The sequence below is a fragment of the Monodelphis domestica genome, chromosome 4 (assembly GCF_027887165.1).
Source record: "Monodelphis domestica isolate mMonDom1 chromosome 4, mMonDom1.pri, whole genome shotgun sequence".
NCBI lineage: Eukaryota > Metazoa > Chordata > Mammalia > Didelphimorphia > Didelphidae > Monodelphis > Monodelphis domestica.
This window is the reverse complement of record NC_077230.1, coordinates 363,886,346-363,904,403: the sequence shown is the minus strand read 5'-3', so window position 1 is coordinate 363,904,403 and position 18,058 is coordinate 363,886,346. Positions and strand designations below refer to the sequence as shown.

At 40.9% G+C, this 18,058-nt stretch overlaps 1 long non-coding RNA gene across 1 annotated transcript; it reads left to right on the top strand.

The window, feature by feature from the left end:
* The first annotated feature begins 418 nt into the window (after positions 1 to 418).
* Positions 419 to 17,694, top strand: LOC103096547 (uncharacterized). Its single transcript, XR_466767.3, has 2 exons — positions 419 to 858; positions 17,351 to 17,694. It is a non-coding gene; the product is annotated as an uncharacterized LOC103096547 (long non-coding RNA).
* Positions 17,695 to 18,058: the final 364 nt, after the last annotated feature.

Here is an 18,058-nt window from a genome sequence, read left to right as displayed (position 1 = left end):
GGAGGACTAGAGCATCTCTAGCGTCCCCTCCAACTCTAAATCCATGATCCTTTGATTTTGGGTCAGAATACCTGATTCTGAATTTCAGTTTGACTTCTTTCTTCTTACTACCTTTGTGATCATGGAAAAGTTTATTTTCCTTTCTGAATCACAGATTCCTCATCTGCAAAATGGAGGGGTTGAACAAGCCAATATCTTGGGTTCCTTTCAGCTCCAAGTCTCATTCTCCTCAAAGGCAGTTCCCTAGCCTCTTCTCAGGCAACTGTTCCATTATTATTAAGTTTCTCTTCTAGATGGAAAAAAAGTGAAAAAAAAAAAACAGAAATCACAGTTAAAATTCCATGGGGATAGGTGATCCCCATATGTTTTATGCTCTCAAGTGAGGGGGAAAGCAAACCTGCTAATATAAATTGTGAGTGGAAGTCTGCTAACAGAGAAGAAACAGTAAAGGTGGGGGGTGTGTTGGGAGAGCACAGAGAATGGGTTACATAAAGCAGGCAGCTTGTATACTGAGACCATCCTTCGCCATCTGCCTGCCCCACCCCTTACAAATGTAAGAAAGTGGCATCACCCAGGTAACAAGCTCTCCAGGGTTCTGCTATTGCCTTTGCTTGGAATGCTCAGCAAGTGGGGTTGAGCTCCATTCAATAGGCAATGAAGAGACAGTTCATCCCTGCCTTTCCTCTCTGTCAGTGGAAGCAGCAGCACTGGGGGTCCCTAAAAGAATCCCAGAGGGCATCTAGTCCAACGCATGCCTGACCAAGGATCCCTTCTCCAGCATAGCCAACAAATGGACCCCTGGCTTCTGTTTGAAGACTTCCTGTTTTCAAGGAAGATGGAGACTTACTACCTTGAGAGGTAGCCTATTCTAGTATTATATGGCCCTATCTGTTAGGCAATTATTTCTGACATCAAGTCTAAATCTAGTTCTTGTCATTTATTGCTCCTAATTCTATGCTTAGGGGCCAAAAAAGGATTTGAATCCCTCTTCCATTTGACATCCTATAATACATTTGAAAGCTGGTGGAGGCAGTGGGTGGAAAGAGGGTCCCAGATCTGCCATTTATTACTGAGTAGTCTTATCTCTGGGTCACTCTGCCCAAAGAACAATCCTATTGTCATTTGCAGCCTTATGGAAAGCAGATGTGTTTCTTTAGGTCACAGGCAGAGGTCAGTCTCTCAGTCCAATTGATTGTCCTACCTGACTGTTTTCTCTCTGGGTTTTCTCCATCCAGCTCTAATCTCTGCTTTTGTGGAAAGTGCTAGACTGAGAGCCAGGGAATGGAACCAAGTCCCAGTTCTGAGAGTTATTAGCCCTGTGCTCTTGGGCAATTGAGCAGCTAGGTGGGATAGTATGGAGCCTGGGGTCAGGAAGACTTGGGTTCAAAACCAGCATCAGATACTTACTGGCTATGTGACCCTTGGCAAGTTACTTTTTACTTTTTACCTCAGTTTCCTGATCTGTCAATTATCTTTGCTGAGAAAACTTCAAATATGGCCATGAAGAGCAAGATAAAATTGAAAACTGAATAACTACAACAAAACTTAGACAGATCATGACCTATTTAAACTCGCTTTCTTATCTCTAAAATAGGGGTAATGTCCTTTCCTTGTCTCCCTCCCAAGTTTGTTCTAGGGATTAAATGAGAGAATGGATATTTTTTATTCCAATTCCAGCGCTGCTGCTTATATGACCTTAAGTAAGTCCTTTCCTTTTCTCTGAACAGCATTTTTTTCCATCTATAAGAAGTGGGTAATAATCATAGATTTATAAAGGTGGAATAGATTTCACTGGAAGGGACCTTAGTCCATCTAATCCAAGCCTCTTATTTTATAGAGGAGTTAAGTGATCTGCCCAAGATTACACTGGCAGTATGTAGGAGAGGTATGATTTGAATCCAGGTCCTCTGATCCCAGAGGCAGCGCCCTCCTTATAAGATGCTACCTCTTTATATAGCCCCTCTTGGTTGGGGGGGGGAAGGGAATATGGTCAAAGAATCCAAACAGGATATAATAATAATAACAATATTACATATCATTTGCATACTATTAAAGTTTGCAAAGCCCCTTTACATATGCCATCTCAGCTTGGCAGTTAAATGTTTAAATGGGTAGAATGTTGGCTCTGGAGTCAGGAAAACTTGAGTTCAAATTTGGCCCCAGACATTCATAACTCTAGGTAAGTCACTTCACTTCTCATCAATTCCATTTCCTCATCTATAAAATGGAAATAATCATATTCTAGTGTCATTGGGAGGATCATGGGAGACAATATTTGTAAAGTGCTTAACATAGTTCCTGGTACATAGTGGGGTGCCTAAAATGCCTAAAAAATTCCTCTTCCCTTCCCCTTCCTTTGATTGCTCAGGGTTACATGACCAATGCTGTGTTAAATTCAGGTTTTCCTGACTCCAGGCCCAGTGCACTAAACAATCCAGCTGAGAAGGTACTGATCTGCTTTCACAGGGATTTCTATCCAGTTAACCCCGGTTCTATCTCCCCCCAGGTCCAGACATACACTCCTCCCTTCTCCCAGCATACATAGAATTAGCACTTTAAGGTTTGCAAAAATGCTTTTCAGACACTCTCTCATTTCTATAGAATTTTGATAACTTCTTGGTAATCTATTTTAAAGCCTGGCAGCCCAAGACCATCTTTATCAGCTTCCCCCCACCCTTAGTTTGTCCCTTGATAGTCTCTTCCACTTATTTTTCCATAGAAATTTCTATGTGATTTTATCCTAATCCTAAAAAGAAAAAAACGTTGGTATTTTGATTCGTATAAGTTACCTAGTAACCCAAATTATTATTATAAGGCACTGGGACCCACAGTGGGCCAAGTAACTCTGCTTATGGTCACATAGTCAGCTAGGAAGTATCATATACTTCATTGTGGCATTTAATACCCTTCATGCTTGACTCAGTCTACTTTTCCAGACTTATGCTACAATACTCTTCTTTCAGCCTTGTTCCTGGCTTCCAAGCATCATGCCCACATCTCCATCATTGTCTCATTCTAGAACTTCCCTCAGAGTCTGAGACTTTCTTGACCTGGAACATCTAACCACTTCTTCAGCCTTTTCAACCTGGAATATCCCTCTGAAAGTCCCATTCTATACTCCCACTGGAGTGGTTTGCTATTTCCTTTTCCAGCTCATTTACAGATGAAGAACTGAGGCACACAGCGGGTAAGTGTCCAAGGCTAGATTTGAATTCAGGAAGAGGAATCTTTCTGATTCTAGACCCCAGCACTCTATCTACTGAGTTACCCAGCTGTGCTACCCCTCGCCCTTCAGGATTAGGTGTGACCTTCCACAGTATACAGGAGTGAATCTTGGGTCTTCTTCAACTCATTGAGTCCTTGGTCAACTCCATTTCATCAGTTCTGATTTCGACTGTACGTAATGGAGATCTAATTCCAGTGCACTCAATACCTCCGCTTCTTAAACTTAAATAACAGATTCCATTAAGAGAGCATTAGCACGATGCTCCTGTAATTAATCTTCTCCAGAAAGCAAGAAGTTCAGAAGATCCACAGTGGGGCAAGGGTGTCATATATTGCTAAGCTCATTTATCCTAATTGATTTATTTAAGATGTGAAGCCACAGACCTCAGGCAGGAAGGGGACTTAGCCATACCCCCAGAGCCACTTGGGATTTGTCTTCTTGACTCCTCATTCTCTGCTTTCCTTCATCTTTATTGGTCCGCAGTTCTGCCTTGCTGGGCAAGTAGCCCCTCCTATTTCTCATTCCTCTGTCTCATTTCTATATGTAAGCTCCCCTGTTTTTCCTTTAGAGTCTTCATGACAGAGGATGAGTTTTTAAGCAGATTAAGCTCAAATCTAAGGTCTTTGACTCCCCTCTTTTCCCTACTTCTACCCAACGAGTTTTCCTTCTGCGATTACCTTCCATTTATACTATATGCATCCCATTTCTTTACATGTTATCTCCTTCATTTGAATGTGAGCCCCTCCATGATGAAAAAGGGTATGTACTGCAATAGAAGGAATAGATGGAGTCTGGATGCAGATTTAGATAGACCGTTATTTCCTCCATGAATTCTTCCCTCGTGTAAGCAATATGTGTCTTATTTCCCAATATGATAAACATGGAAAAAATATTATATGATAATATATATCCAGCCTGTATCATATTACCTACCGTCTTGGGGAGGGTAGGAGGGAGGGAGAGCACATGGATAGCAAAATGTCAACAAGTATATCAACAAGTATAAAAAGTAAATTAAGTAAATGCAAAAAAAAAATGCCAGCCCCTCAAGGGCCTTGTTTTTTTTTTGTCTATTCTTTTCTTTTTCTTTATTAGTCCTTTCCTTATCTTAGAATTGATACTTAGAATGGGTTCTAAGCCAAAAAGTTTGACAAGGCTAGGCAAATAGGGTTAAGTGACTTGTTTAGGGTCACACAACTTGTTTAGAAATCTGAGTTCAGATTTTGTGTTTTTGTCTTTCTCTGAATCCCTAGAACCTAGTAAAATGCCTGCATACAGTAAATGCTTAATAAATGCTTGTGACTAACTAACACTTATAGGAAAGTAAGAATAAATAGATGATATTTATAATATCATCTATCATCATCAAATATATATATATATAAATATAAAAAAATAACATCATCAAAAATAATAATAATATATTTATAATATAACATAAATAGAATGAATGAATTAAAAACAATTTATTAAACCTTAATTATGTGTAAAACTCAGTCCTAAGGCCTGGGCGTACAAATAGAAAAGCTGAAATGGGTTTTGCCCTTAGGGAGCTCACAATCTAATTGGGAGAGACAACTGATAAAAGAAAGTTCTACAAGAGGTCCTGGGTTCAAGTATGACCTCAGACACTTCCCATCTGTGTGACCCTAAACAAGTCACTTAACTACCATTACTTAGCCCCTACTGCTCTGCTTTGGAACCAATACACAGCATTGATTCTAAGATGGAAGGTAAGGGTTAAAAGAAAGAAAGAAGGAAAGAAAAAAAGTTCTGCTGAAGGACAGATCCTAGAAATCTTAAAAGTAAAATGGTAAAGGGGTAGCTCTGTGAGTCACATGAATAGAGCTCCATGCTTGGAGACAGGTAGACCTGGGTTCAAATATGGCATCAGATACTTCCTACCTGTGTGACCTTGGGTAAGTCACTTAACCCCGTTGTCTAGCCCTTGCTGTTCTTCCATCTTAGAGTTGACATTAAGGCAGAAATAAAGGTTAAAATAAAAGAGCACAGTTGTCAGGAGGGTGGTAAGGTTGAGTGGTCCTAAGGAAATAGGTAAATTAAAATGTCAGGAGATTAAGGATTATAGTTTATAATGGCAGGAAAGATGGCAAGGCCTGGAATACCTTAGGAGAAAATAGTAGAGTAAAGCCTAGTGGTCTTCCTTATCTTCAGAAGGAATAGTTGATAATTCTTACTTTTTTCCAACTCTTATCAAGCAGCAAGGAAAGAGGGGGTAGGAGAGAGTCTTTTTATCCACCCTCCTCCCCCCACCCCCAGTCCTAGATGGATTCTTCTGGAGAAAGGGGAAGAAGGTGAGAAAGAGACAGGAAAACTGGGTTGTCCTGTTGCTCAACCATTCCGAATGGGTTCTGTTGGTGAATGGGGGGAAAAGGAAAAGTAATGGAGAAAGCTTTGCCCAATGGGTGGCAGCTTTTTTTTTTGTGGCTGGAAGTTCCATAGGTTTTGGGATTGGCCCTGGATTAGAGAAGGAGATGAGAGTCCAGGGGCAATATCCTTACTGTTTTTTTTTTTTTGGTACCAGCAGGAAATTTGATAAGTATAGGAAACTCCAGTGAAAAATCCCCTCTACTAATACAGATCAGGACAGACCCTATAACTTACAGAATTATGGAGGGGTGGGGGATGGGGAAGAGGCTATGAAGAGGTTAAACAACTTTCTTAGGGCCACACAAAGTGTCCAAGGCAGGACCTAAACCCAGGTTTCCTTGATTGTAATGTTGGCTCATTCTACTATGATAAGCTAATTGATAGTCAGCATCCTAAGAAAGTCCTAATAAAGTCAGAGCATGTTCTTGGGCCAACTACCCTGATTTTTATGCGTTGCATATCTAAGCCTGACCTTTTTACATGGTCGGCTACCTTGCTGACTGGGAAGAAACATCCTGAAAAGTCCCTCTTGTGACAAACAAGCTCTCCTGTTCTTGATTAAAGTCGACATGTCTTCTGGACTCTTCGACCAGCTTCCTGGATCAAGGTCCCAGGTATCAGGGGTGAGGACCCACTATTTCCTTCAGATTTTGACTAATGGAACTAAGGGTTCATTTGATAATTCTATGAATAATATTAATATTATTATTAACAATACACTAGCTATCATTTCCATAATGCTTTTTGGTTTGCAAAAGTATTTTACAAGTGTCATCTCATTGGATGCCCACCTCAGCTCTGGAAAGCAAATGGTATTATCAGCCCCCTTTTACAGGTTTAAGAACCTGAAGAAGACAGAGGTTAAGTGACTTGCCTAGAGTCAAACAGTTAAGAAGTGTCTAAAGCTAGATTTGAACTTAATTCTTCTTGATTTCAGTTTCAATGATCTTTGCCACCTGCTATCAGGTCCCAACAAAGATTCAGCATAAAGAAGGGAGCAGGAAGTAAGCACCAATTTGTAGGATAGAGAATTCGTAATGGATGTAGGAACTAGCTATATTACACTCAACATGGGCTTAGCAGCATGTCTGCTGGTTACAGAGGAACTGTCCAATATCATTCTGTTGTGAAAAGAGGTTGGTCAGGTGGGAGGAGGTGAAGATTTCCACTGGGAATCTCAGGGTGCCCTGAATTCCTTTGCTCATGTCTATATTCTTGGTGACTTTTCTGGAGATTTTGGGGGGTTCTACTTGGTTTAAGTATTTGTGTTCCCTAGGGGTATTGGTGGGGCTAAGAGTGACTAATCCTGTATGGCTAGCTCTAGGGGAAACTCCAGAACAGAAAGGAAGCATGGAGAGACTTAGGATAGTGCAGTCACCCTAGAGCAGTGATGGTGAAACTTTTAGAGACCAAGTGCCCAAATTGAGCCCCCTCCCTTACCCCAGACTGGGGAGGGAGGAAACACTCCCATTGGACTGCTGGGCAAAGGGATGGGTGATGTCCTCAGGTATGGATGGGAAGGGGAAAGGGAGAAGCCTGGCCCCACCTACCTCTGGTTTTCTAGTAAGGAACTCTGACAAACTCTGCTACAGCTTTGACAGGTGTGTCCATAGAGAGGGCTCTGTGTGCCACTTTAGCATGCATACCGTAGGTTTGCCACCACAACTCTAGGGAATGGCCAGGGATAAGAGGAATGTGCTCAGGCCAAGCCTTGTGCTCAGTATCTGATTGAGACCTCAATCAGAATCTGATTGAGATTGCCTTTCTCCAAAGTCATGCATTGCCATTACAGAACTCTGGCCCTCCAACAGAGGAGCCTTCCCCCAAAGGTCCTTGTAGAAGACTATATATACCTCTTATTTGGATAGGCTCAGTAGTTGCATGTAATTCCCAGAAACAATGAGACAAAAGAAGGTTTCATCACATACACATTGCCCAGACAGACAGTGGTTCTCATGGGGACCTTGAGCCAAGGGGGTAGAAATGCTGATGGAGGACCCAGAGCTGAGAGTATTTGCTTTACCCTGATTACACAGAGACAAACAACATAAAGTGCTTTAAGGTTTGCAAAGTCTGAGTCAGGCAAGCCAGGGGAAGCTTTTAGTGACTTCTCTTTAGCCCTCTATATGCACCTAGATTACACACAGAGCTATTTCATATTATTAAACTCCCATTTTGTTGCAAGGCTCAGCTCACTTTCATTGTATCTCGGTGCATTTCAAAGTAAATGCTTAGCCAGGACACACCCTCTGGTGGGCCACCAAGATGTTCAGGAGCATTTGTTTCCCAGCCCCATGATGGCTGTTTCTTTGTCTGATTATAGACTAGACTGAAAGAAGGGCCCAGGATTGGAACTGTTTCACAGACTCGGACCAGTCCGAGGTTCCAGAATGAGGAATAGCACTCTGCAATGGAAGTTATACACAGAATCCTAGATTTAGAGCAGGAAATGATACCAGGTCATCTAATCCACTGATGTCATGGGGATCACTAAACTGAATATATGCAGGTACATATTGACTAAGGAAACCATATATTAACATTATCTATGTTTTATTGTATTTTACCCATTTTGCTAAATGTTTCCCATAGACCTGCATTCTGTCTTAAAATCAATACTATATATTGGTTCCAATATTCCAAGGCAGAAGAGTAGTAAAGGCTAGGCAATGGGGTAAGTGACTTGCCCAGGGTCACCCAGCTAGAAAGTGTCTGAGGTCAAATTTGAACCCAAGATCTCCCATCTCCATTCCTGGCTCTCAATCCACTGAGTCTCCTAACTGTCCTTGTCATATACTTTTTAATTAGGCTAGCACTCAGGATATAGTCTTCAATCTGCTTGTTTGACACTTCAGATCTAGTTCAATACCTCCTTTTATATATGAGGAAATTAAGACACACGATGGTCAAGTTATTTGTGTCAGGTCACATAGGAAGTTGCAGTAGAGGTGGGATTAGAACTCAGGTGATGTGACTTCAAATTCAGCCCTATTCAGTACTACTCAAGTACTACTGTCATCACCATCTCTCATAGAGGAAGCAAAAGTTTCTGAGGTTTGAGATCTCACAGCCTCTCACATTTGCCCTGGTCTTCTGTCCAGAAATATTAGAAAATGACAACAGCACAGAATTCTATTATTTCTGTGGCCACCAAGCACTTTCCTACTCATCGCTTCATTCCATCTTTACAACAACTTTGTGAGGATGAGAGAAAGTAGGAGTTATTTTTATACCTTTTCAACTCTTCCTTCTTAGAATTAATACCAAGTATCAGTTCCAAGGCAGAAGAGTAGTAAAGGTTAGGTAATGGGAATTAAATTACTTGTCCTCAGCTAGGAAGCATCTAAGGCCAGATTTGAACCCAGGCCTTGGATTCATCTCCAAGCCTGGTTCTCTATCCACTGAGCTACCTGGCTGCCCCTAAATTCTATTTTTACAAATTAGAGAACTGAGACCCAAGAAGGAGAATGACTCATATAAGATTATGATGCTAGAAACTTCTGGACCTGAAGGATTGAGTCCCAAACTGGAGTTTTACCTACCTTCCCAGGATGGTACATCCAAGTAACCAGATTCTGTTTGTCTACCTGCACTTGATGATTGGGATGATCCAGAGACCCCTCCAAGGACTGCAGATTTCCAGGGTCAATACTCCAGCCACTGCCACCACTTAGCTACCCTTCTTCTCCAGGCTAAATATTGTGACTGACCAAACCTCACATGAGAACATGCAACTTTGTTTGTCTCAGTTCTTTATGTGTAAAATGTTTTCCATGTAACCATAGAAAAATATTCTAAATTAATTAAATAAAAAATGAAAAAATGAAAAAAAAACCACACCTAACCATGGCAAAAAAGAATGTAAGCTCCTTAAGGGTAGGGACAGCTTCCTTTTTGTTTTTGTATCTTAAGTGTTTATCACAGTGACTGGCACATAGAAGACATAAATTCTTGTAGATTGATTAACATGAGTTATCTTTAAACTTTCAAAGATCTGTCAGTGAGATGAAAGAAAAATTGAATTTCTTTTTTAAACACCAGCAAGTAGAACTAGGAACAGTGCATAGACATTGCAAAGGTGACAATTTAGGGCTTGTTTCAAGGGAAAACTTAATCATCAGAGATATCCAAAAGTGAATGGGTTTGTTGGGCTGGTAGTCAGTTCCTTAGGAGGTCTTCAAAAACAAGTGGGAGGTCTTTTTGCTATTATAGTGATGTTCAGGTACCTGTGGGGCCAGATCTTTTCAGAGGTCCTTTTCACCTCTAAGATTCTCCTGCCTGTCCATACTTAGTGGGGAATACAAAGATGAGTGTCTGTCCTCGATGAGCTTACAATTCTAGCAAAAGAATATAATGAGTAGAAAAGTATGGGTAAAGAGTCGTACTAGATGATTTTGTCCTCTTGGTATCACTAAGCCAGGACCTCTTTTCCTAATGAATCAGCTACTTGGTGGTATAATATTAGAGCTATCTATAAAAACAATGTTCTGTTTGTCTGCCTCTGTCTGTCTGTCTTTTTCTTTCTTTCTTTCCAGTTCAGTGATATAGTAGATAGAGCACCAGGACTGGAGTCAGGAAAACTAATTTTCTTGAATTAAAATTTGACCTCAGGCACTTCCTAGTTGTGTGACCCTACCCAATTCATGCAACCTTGTTTTTCTCAGCTCTTCATATATAAAATGAGCCATAGAAGAAAATTGCATGCCAGTATATTTGCCAAGAAAACTCCAAAATGGGTTCATGTAAATGACTGAAAGAAGTGAACAATAATTTCTTTAAATTCCTGTTTAGTTCTCTGGGCTAAGTACCTTGGGGAAGGTAAAAAAAAGGTGAATAAGACCTGATCCATGGAATCTTTGACTGTTCCTCATACCTGAGTTGCTCTTCCTCTTCTGGTCTGATTACTAAGTTCCCTATTTTCCTTTAAGTCCCAATTAAAGTTCCACCTTCAACAGGAAATCTTCCCCATCCATATCAATCCCACTGCCTTCTCTGTTATTTAGCTCCTATTTATCCTGTTTAGATCTCTATCTGTTTGCATGTTGTATTTTCCATCAGATTGGAAGTTCCTTGAGGGCCATGATTTTCTTTTGCCTCTTTTTGTATCCCCAGTGTTAGCATAGTGCCTGGTACTTTCTAAATCCTTAATATATTTTTTGAGTGATTGCTCAGAAAACCCACAGAAGAGAGGGGGGAAGAAGATTTTAAACATTATGCAAACCTCTCCTTTATAAATCAAAATGTGATGAGAGATACAAATCAAGAACTATGGGGAATTATGGAAGATTTCCTGGAGGAAATGGCATTTAAGCTAGTGTTCAACGAACAAGTAAAATTTTGACAAGAGATCAGAGGGAAGGAATTGTGGCCCTATGGAAAAGTGTGAGTAAAGGCTGAAGATGGGAAAGAGTGAGCTATGTATCCTTTTCTTTCTCTTAGGTAAGGATAATGAGTCATTTAGCAAGGTAACCACTTTCCTGCCCTTTCACTCTCTCCCTGCTCTTGTGACTCATTCTGTTCACTTCAGATACTCTCTTACCTGCCCAGACTTAGTCAAGGATGGGGGGGGGGGGGAAGGGAGGTATGGGCATGGGATGAAGTACTGAGGGAGATTCGTATTTCTATAACACTGCAAAGTTAGCAGACTTTTTTCTTTTCAACAGCCTTGTAAGGGAGAGATTGTATTATTCTCCCTATTTTGTGGATGTGAAAACTGAGATTCAGAGAAATTAAGATAATAAGTGTCAGAAGCAGAATTGAAACTCAGATTTCCTAACTCGTCTTGTTTCCATTTTGCTTGTCCTTCTCCTTGCATCTGGTGTGGGGGGAGGGACTCAAGCTTTTCTCAGAGTGACCTCCTGGAATCAGATATGCAGAGCCCCGGAGCCCTGGGGGGGTTCCAATTTTGGGGGAGAGCTAAAGCAGCTGTGAAGTTGTCTTTCTATGTATTGGGCAAAAGACCCCAAGGACAAGAGAAATTAGTATGGGGATGGAATGGAGCTCAGTCAAATATCCAATATGCTTCAGGCCCTGCAGTAATGTCCTCCATCCCATATTACACTGCGTTAGGCAGCGGATTTACGTCGGTCTCTGGGTGCCAAGGGCCCTGGGCTCTCACCTTTGGAAAATGGTGCAATTTAATGGTAATGCAATTACAGATGTGCTGAAATTGAAACAGCCGATCTTATCTCAAACTCATCTTCCTTTCAAAGTACCAGGGCAGGTGCTGATCTCTAATAGCTGTTGAAATGAATTCAGCAGGCAGCTGGGGGCTCTGGGAGAGCAGGTGTGTGTGTGTGTGTGTGTGTGTGTGTGTGTGTGTGTGTGTTTGTGTGTGGGGGTGAGAGAGGGAGAGAGGAAGAGAGGAGGGGAGAGAGAGAGGTAAAGAGACAGATATAGAGAGACAGAGACAAACACAGAGAAAGAGACAGAGAGAGGAAGGAGGGAGGGAAGGAGGAGAGGAGAGAGAGATGGAAGAAAGGGAGAGGGAAATGAGAAGACATGACAGATGAAAAGAAAGAGAAAAGGAAAGAGATGAAAAGAGAAAAGAATGATGAGGAAAAAGAAAGAAGTTGAGAAGAGAGAAATGGAGGGAGAGGAAGTAGAAGGAGAAAGAATGAAGTTAAAAGCAAGGAAAGAGGGAATAAAGGATGTGCATATTTTCTGAAATCTTGTTTTTCTCAAATGCATGAGATTTTACTAGCCAGAACTTGAAGCACCTGAAAAGGGGAAGATATTAGTAGGAAAAAGAGGAAAATTCCAGCCAAATGCCAAAAAAGGAAGGGCGAACAATTAATTATTAATTTACAATTAGAAATGTGGTTGAAAATTCTGGAAAGTGGGAAAATGTGAATATTTAAGACACCTTAGACAATCCTGAACCTTACTCTGATGGACTAGTTAACACGGACTGTCCTGCATCCTTCCTTTGCTGCGCCCTCTGCTCTTACGGCTTCCTTTCAGAATTGATTTGGGGCCACAGCCAAATATAACAATCCAGGATTTCTAATGAAATTCCCTTTCTCCCAAAAATGCAGCCATGGCTTTTTCTAGGAAGGCAGATTGGGTAGAGGGTAGCTCTATGCTTGTTCCAAACCCAGGGCATAGTTCCAGGAAGAGGGTAGAAGACAAGGAGAAAATGACTTCCAACTCCAACTCAAGCCCTAGCTCCAAAATTCTTACTAAATCAATTAATTCATGGCCACCCAACCACAGTTAAAAAAAAAAAATCTCAGTGCCTTGGGAAGAGTGTTTATATTCTGTGAATCAGAAAACCTGATTTCTAATCCTGGCTCTTCCAAAGACTTGTACTTTGACCCTTAGCATATCACTTCCCTAGGGAAAAGGACTGTTTCCTCATGTGTAAAGTGAGGAGACTAGACTACAAAAGCACTAACATTTCTTCTAGCTTTGATGGTCTCTGGACAGCTCTTCCAGGTAACCCCATCATTCAGGACCACGGACAGCACCAGGCAGTCCGCCATCTCTTCTCCATCCAGTCCCATCCTCCATTCTGAGGCAAAGCTTTGCTCAAATCTGGCTGGAGGCACCTGCTCCCTCCAAACCTCTCTCCTTTCCTCGCCTCCCCCCACTGGCTGGCTGGCTGGCTGGCTGCAACTACTTTATTGGAAAATTTTCTGTTTTGGGGTGTTGGGAACGGAGGCCTGTATGCAGTTGATTATATCAATTACTTTTCAGAACATGGTTTTGATCCCAACGCTACTTCACTGGATCAGTGAATAGAAAGTGCTCTCAGAGAAAATGGCATTTTTTATAACCCTGGCAAAATGCTTTTGCTGTTGATGAGATGAGCCACCCAGAGAGAGAGGTATAGCACATATGATACATAACTAACCAGAAGTATAATCTTCTAAATTGGAAGCCATAATGTTTGCTGTTAGAGCTAAATATTAACAGGGCATTGTCTCACAATAAGCCTCGCGAGGCAGCTCTCTCAGCCCGGCACTGCCGTCATATTAAAGGAACGTGATTAAATTTCTTTCTGCCATCAGAATTAAGAAATGAATAGTTTTATGAGACTCCTGCTGCAGAGAGAGAAGGAAATCTAATACCAGGAATAGGCTCCAAGCTCTAGTTCCTCCCTAGCACTGGGCAGTACTTTCTCCTTAGTCCAGAGGGAGGCAGTACTCTTCAGGTTTGGATTGGGATCTAGGGCAGAGACTAAATCCAGCAATGTAAGGTCAGTGTCTCTGAGTTGGGAGAGATCTAGAAAGGAACAAGGAGAAAGACAGGGGTCTATGGAAACTTAAGCATGAATCCCCTCTCTGACATGGCTAGAATGTGATCAAACCTGTGCTTGAATATGGAGACTGGTTTTAGAGGTTGATAGGAGTCATGTGCAGGACCCTTTTCTGAGGCATCAGAGTGGCAAGGGAGGTATTGCAAAGACCCAAAGGGTAGTTATATTAATTAGAAAGCTCAGTTAGCTCTATAGGCAAACCAAAGCTATCTTAAGAGAACCTTCTTACAGTCTTCAACTCATCACTTCTAGCATTATAGAATTTAGAGCTGGAAGGAATCTTATAGGTCATCTAGTTTAATATAATTTTACAGAGGGGGAAACCAAGGCTCAGAGAAAAGAAGGCATTTGCCTAAGATCACATGAGTAAAAAGTGGGCAGTTTTGAACCTAGGAATTTCGACTCCAAATTTGGTTTCATTTTTGTTTTTTTGTTTTTTTCATTTATACCTTACCGTCTGCCTCACCTGGCCTCTGTATCCTATTTCATCTTCTTTTACTTAGTTGCTGTTAAGGTTCTTTTGGAAAAACTCAGATTCTGTTTTGGGATCCATATGGGGAAGAAATAATATTTCTATGGCTAGAATAGGAGAGTTATGTATCTCAGAGACCAAGCAGACAGGAACATCTGCTTTTCCCCTACAGCTTGGGGTTGCAGATTGGTTAGAGAGAGTAGGAATTGCTGCTATTCTTTTGCCTCCCTTTATTTGATTTTTCTAGGGAAACTCTTACCTGATCTGCTTTGGGAAAAATAAGATGTTTTGATGAGGCAGTTGGCCAGAGTTGGACTGGGGATTAGGCTGTAGCCCAACAGAGACCATAATGATGACTTTGACTTAACTGACATTATACAACACCTTCTGCAGGGAAACTTTCCCAGGTTCCCCAAGACCCTGGAGTCTTCTTCTCTAAGATTATTTTCCATCTATTTTGAGTGTTTTTTTTTTTCATGTTCCAGTTTATTTACATATTACCTCTCCTATTAGAAGTTAAACTCCTTGAAGGCAAGAAATATTTTTTTTGCCTTCCTTGTATCTTCAATGTTTAGCACAATATCTGGTGCATAGTAGGTGCTTGATAAGTTTTTTTTTTGTTGACCTGATTGTATATTTTTCTTTCAATAGACTGTGAGCTCCTGTATTTTTGTCTTTGTTTCCCCAGTACTTAGCATAGTGCTTGGCACATACTGCCTGATAAATTCTTGACTATAGAATGTTCCTATAGCACTGGTAGTCCTATTTCTATATCATGGAGTTCTAAAGTCACTATTTACAAGCAATCCCACCTCCAGCTTGGAATGGAAACCAAGGACCTGGCTCTCACTTATCTTCTTTGTCTTTGGAGGGATAAATTCACCTACCTACTTGACAATGGGGCATGACCAAAATGTCTTGTTTATCTCTCTGTCCTGAAGCCTTGCAGTCTCTGCATCTGGGATCACTTAATCCTCATCTGCTGCTTTATCTGCAATATGACCCTAAAATACAGGAAAAAATAAGAATTTCTAGAGCTCCAGAGGAGGGGCATCAAGTCAGCCTAGCTGCTTGCCCAGCTTCTTGCCTTGTACTGACCTCATACTCTGAAACTACTTTCTCATTTCATCTATTGATACCAATTCTGAGCCTTGTGCCAGAGACTTATGAACTGATGTCATGCTTATTCTTTCTTGGTCTCCTGACCCATTTTCCTGTTTTTCTAAGGCTGGAACCCTGCTTTGCTTCTCCAGTCTCTCCAAGTCCAAAGTCTTGTTCCTCAACTTCAGACTCAGGTTTCCCTGACCATAATAGCCCCAACTTGACCTTAGGTCAAATTTGATGGAGTATGCATCACAAGGGAATGGGTTTATCCTTAAGAGAGGTCCTCAGTTGGACATTGGAATAGCCATTTTCCTAGGGAATTCCTGGTTAGTAAGGGATTGGCACTCTATTTCTCAGCTTTGGCCATTTTCTCTGACTGTCCCATATGCCTTGAATGCTTTCCCTCCTCTTATCTATTGACCACGTTATCTTCCTTGATGTTTCACATAAAATTTAACTTTCTACAGGAAGCCTTCCTTAACCATTATTTATTGCAGTAATTTCCTTCTGCTAATTATTTCCTATTTATCCTGAATATAGCTTGCATATTTATTTGTTTACATGTTGTCTCCCCTATTAGATTATAAGCTCCTTATTGAGAACATCATATGAGATGGAGAATTTTAAAGGAAGTTGGATGTTCATTAGAGGAAAAAAAAACCTCTTACCTACTGGCAGAAGAATGGCAAGAACTAGGCAATGGAGTTTAAGTGTCTTGCTCAGGGTCACATGGCTAGGAAGTGTCTGAGGCTAGTTTTGAATCCAAGATCTCACATCACCAAGTCTGGCTTTATCCACTGTGCCACCTAGCTGCCCCCAATGGTCATTTATAAAAAGAACTTAGACATAAAAAGGAACAAATAAGGACTGTATGTGAACCATGAACCCATGTATCTCCATTTATCTTGCTTGCTTAAAAAAAAGTAGATAATAAATCCAACACATTATTTTCAAAGCTGTCCTATTTGTCTGTGTCTCCTTCTGAACTTCCTTCTGATCTTTTTTTTTTTTTTTAATATAGGAAATATCTCAATGACCCTCCCTAATCCCTATTGTTAGAAGTAGCTTTGGAATCTAGAATATTCGGTTTGATGAGGCCTTAGAGCATAAAATATAGGAGTCTTGGAATCTAAAACATCAAAGCGAGAAGAAGGCTTCAAATAATAAATATAAGAACTGGAAAGGAGCAATGAGTAGGAGTCTCAAGAGGTTAATTTTAATTTTACATAAGGAAAATCTTCCTGGAAATCAGTGATGTCCAAAATTAGAATAGACTACTTGAGGAGTTACTGTACTCCTCATCAGAGGAGGTCTTTAAATGGAGTTTGGAAGACCAATTTTCAGAAATGTCAGAGAAGAGATTTCTGTTTAGACACAGATTGAACTGGGTAGTCTCCAAGGTCTTTTTTAACCCTGGGATGCTGTGATTGGTTTTCTTTGCTCAATTTCCAGTGCTTATCACAGTGCCTGGTACACAGTAGGCACTTAATAGAGGCTTATTGGCTTGTTTTTACTTGACTTAGCTATCAAATGAGGGGGATAGAGTAGATGATCTATAAGGCTTCTTATGGCTTGAAATGCTATAATTTTATGATTAAGTGACCTTCTGAGATCTTGGAGATGGAAAGAAGTCATGTAAGTTTCAGTTTGGAGAGGGAGAATCTTTATCCATTTATAAGGGGGGATACAGGAGGCAGGAAAGGTTCAAGAGCCTGCCTCAAAAGCTACATAATAATTTTAGTTAGTTAGTTAAGTCTCCCAGAGCCTTGATGTCTCTCCATAACTCAAGGTTTTATTTGCTTTCTCTTCAATGTCACATATAATTCTTGTCGAAATGTTTATTTGCCTAATGCAACTTTTAGTGCCCTGGTTATTTATTCCTCCTATTTGTCAGCAGAGGAGATGGCTACCTTTAGCTCCCAGCCTGATTACTTAAAGTAATACAGAGACTCTGACTCTTCCATCTTCCTGAGGTGACGGAGATGCATTGGCTGCCAAGCAGTGAACACCAGGAAACGAAATTCAATTGGAAAAAAGTCCACTCGGTTTTAACGCTTCCTTCAGCACCCAAAAAACAATCTGCAAGTTAAAACCTGTCCAGAAAAAGCTCTTTTATTAACTGTGCCATGAACAGCCAATGAAGAAGGGAGGAAAAAACCAACATAATCACACCCTCGGGGGCAGGGGAAAAATCAATTCTTTGAATGTTGCATTGTTCCCAAATAAAACCCATTTTTACAAGTGGTGAGGGAAGTGACTGTTTGTGACTTTTGCTTTTGGGCCTGAGGGGGCTGTCAGGCTGGAAGCATGCCTTCCCAAGAACTAACTGCTTATTGTAATGGGAAGTGCTTTGGAGGACTGGGTTCTAGTCTTGGGCTTGCCACCAGCTCCCTGTGTGATCTTGGGTAAGTAAGAACCTAGCCTGGATCCTAGCTTTCTCCACCTATAAAATGAAAGAATTGGATAATTTTCAGCTCCATTCTACTTTGAATGGTCTGTATTTTAAGGTTCATTCTACTTCTAATTCTACACCCTACATCTACATTCTATAATCTATTTTATGATCTATAGGTCCCTTCCTACTCTGACATTCTGTATCCAGAAA